The following is a 9,589-nucleotide window of genomic DNA, read 5'->3' as shown; positions in this document are numbered from 1 at the left end:
GCTCATTCTATCCTCCCCCATCATGAGTGGACACGCCCCCTGCTGCTGATTGGCTCCCTCTCTGCCCTCCCCCAACATGAGACTGATTGATTGCAGGTAGAAACTGTGTGGAATGGTTATTTGGAGTGATATGAATGAGGAGAGGGAACATCATGCCTCCTGATTTCAGTAGAAAGTCAAGTGATTGTATATACTCTGTGTCAGGAGGAGCTCAGGCCTACTCCATGTGTGTGTTTGTGTGCATCTGATTGTGTGAGTGTGTGTGTGTGTCTGATTTTGTCCAATTATTCCCTCCCTGCGGATGTTCCTATAATGGCCATCAGACACAGGAAGAGACCCGGCGCGATCAGATAAAACAAACACACACACACACACACACACACACACACACACACACACACACACACACACACACACACACACACACATACACACACACACACACACACACAGGTACCTGTTTATCATCGCAAACACTCTAATCATCTTCTCTGCAGTGCTCAGAATATTTTATTTCATTGGTTTCAATCAATCCGTAGTTGCATTTGATCATATTTCTCTGTCTTTTGCTTTGTTAATTCAGCTTTTCCTTGCTTTAGTCTTTTTGTAGCTTATTTTTTGGCACTATTTACCATGAAGCTGCTTTGAAACAGTATCTATTGTGAAATGCAGCATACAAAAGTAACAATCACTGTAGGTTAGTGTTCTGGTGTTTTTTTAGCTATTTTTCCACAAAAGATTTTCTCACAATTTTTTTTACCACAAATTATTTCTTTGTCTTGTTTTTCAGTAAAACATTATAACATTCTTCAAGCAAGATACATGTAATTGAGAAGTGAGTGATATAAGATATGAAGAAAAATTTAGTTAAGTGACAAAAAAAAACAAAAAAAAAAAACAACCATTTGTTTCCCCTTTGAATTAAGTGTATTTTTCTGACCACACTGGCAGATTTTTCTTTCAAGTATAAAGTCACTTAATTTTGATACATTTTTCAGACAACAAAACTTTAATACCTGAAGTAATTTTGCTTCTTGAGAAAATTAGATATTTATACCGTAAAACAATTCCTGCATTTCTGCAAACCCTGATACTTCCAGGTCAATAACCCTGATATTGCTGATATTTATTTATTAAGTGTTTGTTTGACCATGAAGCAAATCTCCTTTCCACTCGCACATCCGGCTCACTCTCCCTTACTAAAGTCCTTGACTCGAGTGCAAAATATAGGTGTTGTTTAATGAGTAGCTTTGATCCTCAAAGATCAAAGATCCTCTTCAATATCTGTGTAGTTGACAATAACATGTGCGTGATGAGCTTTTCAAGATGTTAGGTTAACATTTTTATGAATGCAAAAAATACCTTTAAGCTTTTTGCAGTTCACATAAATGTTATGCAGCAGGGTTATTATAGTTAACAAAAAACAAACAAAAAAACACTTAAAATAAAAGTAAACTGAAATAAAATATTAAAAAATAATAATTTTAATAAAACTATAGTATCTCAACTATACTAAAATAACACTGGCATGCAGTGCGACATGACATTTTTGTAAAGTACAAATATACTTCATGCAGTCTCTCGATTAATATAAGCTCATAAAACGGCTTGTATGATGATTATAAAACAATTTCAATATTTTTTTTAAACCGCTTTAGATTGAGTATATCACACTGCATTACATTGATTTGGTCTTATTAAATCATATGTTTAGCTCAATAAACTTTTTAATGTTATCTAATGAAGCTACCAGACAAAACATCATGTACTGTAGATGTTAAGAATGTCCATCTCACTCTTTTGCATTCAATAAAAGTGAAGGATGACATTGACTGTCAACTAAGGCTTTCAAGAAAGAAAAAAAGAACAGTTTAATTTCTCATTGCATCTTCGTTTGTTTTCCACAGAATGAAAGTCATATGCATGATTACATACAGTATGCAGGGTTCAGTCCACATACTTTTGACCATGTAGTGCATCAAGCCACACCTCTCTCATTTGTGTGTGTGTGTGTGTGTGTGTGTGGGTTGACGTGAGGGTAAAACTCTTCTTCCACTTGTTGCTGAAGTTGCGCGTGTCAGTTTCATGAAGCCCCTTCACTCACCAGATGTGGAGCACGAGCTCTCCCGATGTCTGACGAAGGCGAGGGTCTCCGTGCCTCCTCTTCCTCCCTCTCATCTTCCTCCTCCTCCTCCTCCTCCTCCTCTTCTCCCGCTTCTGCCGGCCAGACTCCTCTCCCTCAGCCGCCAGGACCCCTGAAGCGGCGGCCATCTGCTCCACATCCACGCACCGACCACCCGCACACCCGATCCAGAGACGCGTCTCCCCGCGGTCCGCTGGAGTTGATCATCAGGCGCTCGCCGGCGCGTCCCGGGCGATGCAGCGGCGCGTCTCCAGTGCGCGACGGTCTCCAGAACCGCGGACAGCGACCCGAGCATGAGACGCGCAGCCCGGAGGAGGTGATCGAGACCCCGCAGAGCTGCGCTCCACCGCACGCGTGAGTCAAACCCTCAGTCTGAGGGACTTTATAACATACACAGGGCAGGAATATAGACACGGACAGATGGAAAATGTTCGTCAGGTAACCTAAAACTGCTTCATGGTTTAACTTTCAATTAACTGCACGTTTTTTGTTGTTGTGCAAGTCAAAACTTTCATTTATTAATATGACCGAATCAACTTGCTTATAATTTCGAAAGTAATTTTTAAATCAAATTAGTCTTTAATGTAAGAACAGCATATTTTCACGTGCAGTGTAGGCTATAGAATAAAATTGGCCTAATATTTACAGTGGGATCGACTTGCACAAAACTTAATACGTTTTTTAATCGCTTGTGTAATTTGCTCTACTTTCTGTTTATCATGCATTTTTTTAACTAATTAATTTATAATATGCCTATATTTATACTATATACATATATTTATAATAACATTAATAATTTTTTATTAATAATATTTCTTTGCGTTATATTTCTTGTATTTTATATACATTTATAAGGTATTTAATGTTATTGTTATAAAAAATGTCATTGTCAGTGGTGTTCTGCGCATTTTGGGCATTAATTAACAATCACCTCAGTGTTTGTATTGTCACACTATTATCTGACTGATTTAGCTAGGATTTCTGATCGGATTTCGAAGCTGTTATGATGGAGAGGTTATAATGGTTTCCTGATTGACCAGTATGATGCGCATGCGCTGATCATCATCTTTGCGCTCCTTTGAGTTGGTGCAAAAAAAAAATCAGGCCGCGAATCACCACGATAGGTCTTTAAATATTGATGTCTGACGGTATATTGATGTTTAGCCGATAATTGCCTGAAAGTGTGTGTGAGGTTGAAAGAAAGAGAGAAATGGTTTGTAGTTTTGGTTCTGGACTGGTCTCAAGACACTGCATCTGAGATGAAAACAATAATAACCTGCCAAAATATTCCAGACAAGCTGGCTGTGTCATCATCTGATCCGCTCCAGCGGTAATGATACTGCAGGCAGAATCAGATCTTCATTAATCTCCATGTCAATCTCCAGATGAGACTCGACTTGAACATGACTGAGTTATTTTCCAAAGGCTTCCCCCAAATATAAGGATTCTGTCCTCATTTACGCACCTTTATGTCCATATAAAGCTGCAGGACGGTCTGTCTTGGAACAAAAAAGAAGAAATTGAAAAATGTTCTGATTTTCTGAGAGAGTTTTTACGCTCCATAAAGTTCATAACAGTATCTGAGGTGCCAGGTTTGGGTTGATGTCTTTTATTTTGAAATTTTTTGTTTCAGTTTATGTCACTTGGTACAGGTGCATATTACCTAAGTTTGCGTGTGGTTAGCATGTAGGAAGGGGGTAGCTGGGACGCTCACTTTCTGTTGACCGTTTTCATTTCATTTATTTTTATTTTATTTCATTGCTTTTTGCTTACTTTACCGTCACCTTCATCATGTGTCTGTTCGCTTCAATGTTACAATAAATCGCCTAAACTGTGCAGTGGAAACGCGTCATCTTTTACTGGCTGCCGCTATAGTATCCATACGACTTATTCAGAACAGGCTTCGGAAGTCTTTGTGTGAAAAACAGACCAAAATTGCTTTTTGTACTTTTGTGAGCTTGTCCTTGGTCCCTGTGTACTTTTTCATTGTGTGGAAAAGAGTTGTGTAAAAATTATAGATATATATAGATATACAATTTTGTGAGAATGAGGGTAATATTTCATTTTGGGTGAATTATCTCTTTAAATGTATAGCTTTTATAACATGGACACAAATCATATGACAATATAATTGTATAACAGAGTAACAATCAGTAATAGACAAAAAAACAACAATAACAAAAATAGTTAGGGAGACAATGATAATAATCATAATCATAATCATATCATAAGTAAAAAAAAGATAGGCCTATTAAAAAAAACAGTTTTCTTCGCTTTTGTATTTTCCGATACAGAGAGCTTTACAAAATATTGTTGAAACTGGTTGAGAAATGCCTTAAAATATGGTTTAGAATGTGCAGTTATGTATGTGAAACTTCATAAGACCTTCATGTTATGCACTTGAAGTTTTGTAAGTGCTCACTTATTTATAATAATTGCTCCACATTTCAGATTGGTTAGATAAGCTACATCCATCTACAAATGCATTCTTATCAATAAAAGCTGTGATGTAAGTAAATTGCAGATAGATATTGCTAAAAATGGTTCAGTTTGATACAAAATTGACTATATAATCAGATTATTATGTATATCTCTCTTTAGATGATTGTACGGGTAGATTAGCAACATGTCGAAGTTCAGATTGAATTGGTGTCTCGTGTGCTTTACATCAGAAGTGCACTATGTAGGGTGTATAGAAGGGAGCGGAGCTGCTCGTGTGTGTGTGTGTTTTATGTATCATTATTTATATACTTATTCGTGTTTATTAATGTTTTAAAACTCTGGTCACGTCCTGTTCACCACGCTTCCTCTTCCTCATTTTTTCTCTTCATTTTCCCCCCAGCATAAAATATCCACAGAACCTCCATCATTTCAAAGCGTTTGTAAAGAGGGTCATCACTTCTTTTATCTCAGTCTTTCCGCTCCGCTTCATCTGTCTCACTTCTCCGGCTTGTAGTCTTCCTCTCTCTCATTGTGATTCCAGCTGGTCCTTTCATTCTGTGTGCTGATGAGGAGCAAAAGCTTCATCTCTATGCAAGAGAGAAATGAGAGGTGATCTACACAGTAGGATGAAAGGATAGAAAAAAAAAGTTAGCATATTATTCTTTCTCTGTGAGTGTGTGTCCGTCGAGATAATCCACATTTTCTCCATATGGATGGGCTCATAAATCATTCCCTGTTTAAACTTCACTCGGATTAATCCTAAACTGTCAGATCAGACTCAAGCACATCATATAGTCATTAAAGCAGATGTGTGTTATGCAGGCTTTCTCCTGTGCCAGTGTGATGTTCACGGCATTGGTAGTTTGTCTTCCTGACGATGCTTTTAAAACATTGCTCTGTTTGTTTAAGCAGCCCGCAAGTCAGTGGAGTGAGTTTGAACCTGTTTGGGTGAACAATGGCAGACTCAGTTAAAGGGGTCATGACATGAGAAACCAAATTTGCCTTGATCTTTTGGTATATAAGAGGTCTTTGTACCATTAAAACGTCCTGCAAGTTTCATAGCTTAAGACGTCCTCCCCATTATAAACGAATCATTTATTTAATCAAGCTCTAAATACAGCTCGTTCTGGATCCATGGTAAGAAGTGACGTCACGGTACGAAGTGACGTACCAGCGTTTGCATACGACCGCCTCCAGAACAAGACAACTACGCTTTAAGCGCAAGACAACTGCGCTCATTTCGTATCGTTGTCACGCCCGCGCGCCGCGCGCCTCACAAGTGTTCAGTCGACGGACAGCGAGTGGGTCTGTGTACAGGGAAATTACGACGCCGCAGATGTGCTGTTCCTGGCTGTGGACAAACAACATCTTTGAATACGCTGCGGAAGATCCAGAGGTCAGGGAAAAATGGATACACTTTATTTTTTTGCGGACGTCCCAGTCCATTTGAAGGATGACTGTTTTGAGAACAAATCCCCAAATGATGCTGGCTTTGCCAGAAAACTGTTGCTCAAAGATAAGTCCGTGCCGACTATTCTGGGCTCAAGAACGACAACGCAAACTGTAAGTAATGTATTTAAAACTTTAAACTACTTTTTAAATACGCTGAATCCGCAAATGTTCTGGCTGGGGGCGTTAATAATTGATGCATAGGCACTGACGTTAGCCAATCATAACAGTGGGCGTTAACACTGAACTCTTAAAGGGGAAACACCCCCAAAACAGACTGTTTGAATGAGAGGATGAGAAACAGGGTGGGAAAGGGTCATAAATCACTACATTTTAAAAGTTTTTTGTAAAAAAAACTATAGTAATACTATAATTGCACCTAAGGGAACATAATAATAAAATAAAAAAAACCATGTCATGACCCCTTTAAGAGGATCCGTCATGCGAATCATTTTTTATTCTGCTAAAAATGTAAGTATGTAAATCAATAGCTATGTTTACATGGACACCTTTTGTTTCAACCGGAATGAAATTATTCTGATTGATAAATCCGAACATTTGTGTTTACACGTGAAACTCGACGTGAATATCGTGCAAAAGTTCATTTATTTCGCCGCATTGAGGCAGTAATTCATGCAAAAGGGGCCCAGACCAAGTACTGAGTACTTATACATGATTATACTTTTCAGAGAGCTGACATTTCTGTATTTAAAATCCTTTTTTTAATTGATTTCATGTAATATTCTAATTTTCTCCGATTTTGAATTTGGGGTTTTCATAACCTGTAAGCCATAATCATCAAAATTATAACTTTTGCACGTTATTCAAATTTTTTGAGTTTCACCTGTACATGAACGGACGCTAAATAAAGTGATTGGGTTGATGTGAGCTTAAACCTTGAAATCAGATTTAGTCATTTTCCGCTGTTGGCACATACTAACCATCCTCCTTTTCTTTGTTTTAAAAAGCAGAGTTAATATTGATCTATTTCTGGTCCTAATTAGGAGACAACGAGCAAACAAAGGTTTGTGATGTGCTGCTTACATTATCAAGCAGTAAAAACGGTCCTTTTCGCACATAAAACAAGGAGTCTGTGGAACTATGGACTGTCCGGCACCACTTTCACAGACAATGAGTGTAATGAGAATTTTAGATGGACATGACAGTCATTTATAACATTATATTCAACAACAACTGCTCTATCTGTGTGTCCATATGTCATTAATACAAAGTCACGTCATGTTATTCTAGATGGCGACGGCTGATAGGCCCTTAACTCAATCTGCTTGCAATCACATCATTCTCTATAGGGCACAGCTGATTGGTTCCTGCTGCATCAGTAGCCAATGAGCTCGCTGCTCAACCTTCAAATACTGCTCAGCATTTTCTCTAGCAGTTTTCAACGCGCTTTCAGAAACCCTCCACCTTCCCCAGCTCCACATGTATAGATCTGCTACGGGATATTCATGTACGCTATATTGTACAGCAGCAGCATGCGTTGCTCACAGCAGTGTGTTGTGTGTGTATTAGCAGTAGCGAGTCTCATACTACAGCAATAACATCAACAGCAGTTTAGCAGATCTATTCCATGAAGACCAAACATATCAACATTGTCTCATTCATTACCCTGCCAAACACTCTTAGAGATGTCATGACACAGAACACAATTTCTACATCATTACACATGTGCAGAAACCTGAAACCAGGTTTGCTTGTCAATCTAAACAAGTCCTTACATGTCCTATTGAACGGACTATAAAAGGTTTCAAACACCCCTTAGAATCCCAATGAGATATTTTAATCGCATTTGGCCAATTTATTCAGACTGTGCTACTAAGTTCAATAAGTCTGAATACAAACGGATTATCAGGGTTCCAGTAAATGCAGTCAATGATATGTAGATCTCATCAGTACATACAGCATCATATCAAAGCACCTAGCAACCAGCCAGAACACCATAGCAACGCACAGCAGCAGCAGAAATATAGCTGGTGTCTGCAATCTTTTTAACTTGATTTTTGTATTAAAGGGATACTTCACCAAAAAATTAAAATTCTGTCAGATACTCTCCCTCATGTTGTTCAACCCCGTAAGACTTTCGTTCATCTTCGGAACACAAATTAAGATATTTGTGATTAAATCTGAGAGTGTCTCACTCCTCCATAGGCTTCTATTGTAATTGAAACTTGCCGGGCCAGAAACGTTAGTAAAGACATCGTTAAAATAGTCCGAGTGACTACAGCGGCTTAACCTTAAGTTTATCAAGCGATGAGAATACTTTTTGTGCGCAAAAAACAAACACAAATAAGGACTTTATTCAACTATTGATGTTCTTCTGTGTGTGTCTCTGAGTGAGTTCACGTAGTGTAACAGCGCAGCGGGCTATACATCAGAACGGAGGCTCACTATTGGCCGACGCTGGTCATGTGTGTGATGCTGGCCAATAGTGAGCCTCCGTTCTGACTTACCGTAATTTGTGTTCTGAAGATGAAGGAAAGTCTTACGGGGTTGGAACAACATGAGGGAGAGTAATTACTGACAGAGTTTTCATTTTTGGGTGAACTAACCCTTTAAAGCGGTGGTATAATGCCCTTTTCACAAGATGTAAAATAAATATCTGGTGTCCCCAGCGTGTGTGTGTGAAGTTTTAGCTCAAAATACCCCACAGATATTTGTATATAGCATGTTAAGTTGTCCGTTTTTCAGGGTGAGCAAAAACACACAGTTTTGTGTCTGTGCCTTTAAATGCAAATGAGCTGCTGCTCCCGGCACAGGGGGAGGAGCTTCAACAGCTTGTGTCCTTTTACCACACACACACACACACACACACACACACACACACACACACACACACACACACACACACACACACACACACACACACACACACACACACACACACACGCACTGAAAAGTTCAAAAACATTTAGCCTTTTATGTTCAAACCGGAGTCAGACAATGATGGAGAGACTCAAGAAGAAGTGACAACATGTAGAAGAACAGGACATTTCTGAATGGTTAGTTGATGAATTTATGAAGCTTATGTGTAGTTATCTTCTAGTCATTGATTAGCATATTCTGTCATGATAATATAGAAATCGTGTTAAGGGGGCGGGGTTTATGTAAATTCTAGGGTTGGCGATTTCACTAACCCGGGAGGAATGTCGTGTAGTCTCTACCAGCCGTTTGTTGTAGTCCTTAAAAAACTATTTCTTTAAAAGCAAATATCTCATATGGAGATGTTGTTTATGCTCAAACAGCAACATTACACACTAACTACAGTTAGAAAAGTGAAATCATAATCAACCACCCCTTTAAAGGGGCTATGTGTAGTTTTCAGCGGCATCTAGCGGTAATGTTTTAGATTGCAACCAATACGTTTACAAGCGAGTGCTCGTGCGTGCTTTTATTATTATGTGGAGTTTGTGTTAGAGTCTGTGCACTTGCTCTCAGAGATAATAGCAAAACCCACCAATTGGATCATTTTATTGTGAGATTACAACCCCTTCACACACAGGTAATAAAAAATGGATTCATTTTAGAAGAAAAACTACA

General features: G+C 38.7%; 1 protein-coding gene across 1 annotated transcript in view; it reads left to right on the top strand.

Moving 5' to 3' along the window:
* Positions 1–2,470: 2,470 nt before the first annotated feature.
* Positions 2,471–9,589, top strand: part of trpc7b (transient receptor potential cation channel, subfamily C, member 7b) — a gene marked incomplete at its 3' end in the record, with an annotated part of 57,527 nt that continues 50,408 nt past the window's right edge. Inside the window, exon 1 of the mRNA XM_079630779.1 lies at positions 2,471–2,497. The remainder of the gene's footprint in view (positions 2,498–9,589) is intronic.

Source organism: Phoxinus phoxinus (assembly GCF_949152265.1).
Source record: "Phoxinus phoxinus genome assembly, chromosome: 12".
Lineage (NCBI taxonomy): Eukaryota > Metazoa > Chordata > Actinopteri > Cypriniformes > Leuciscidae > Phoxinus > Phoxinus phoxinus.
This window is presented reverse-complemented; position numbering and strand designations above follow the sequence as displayed.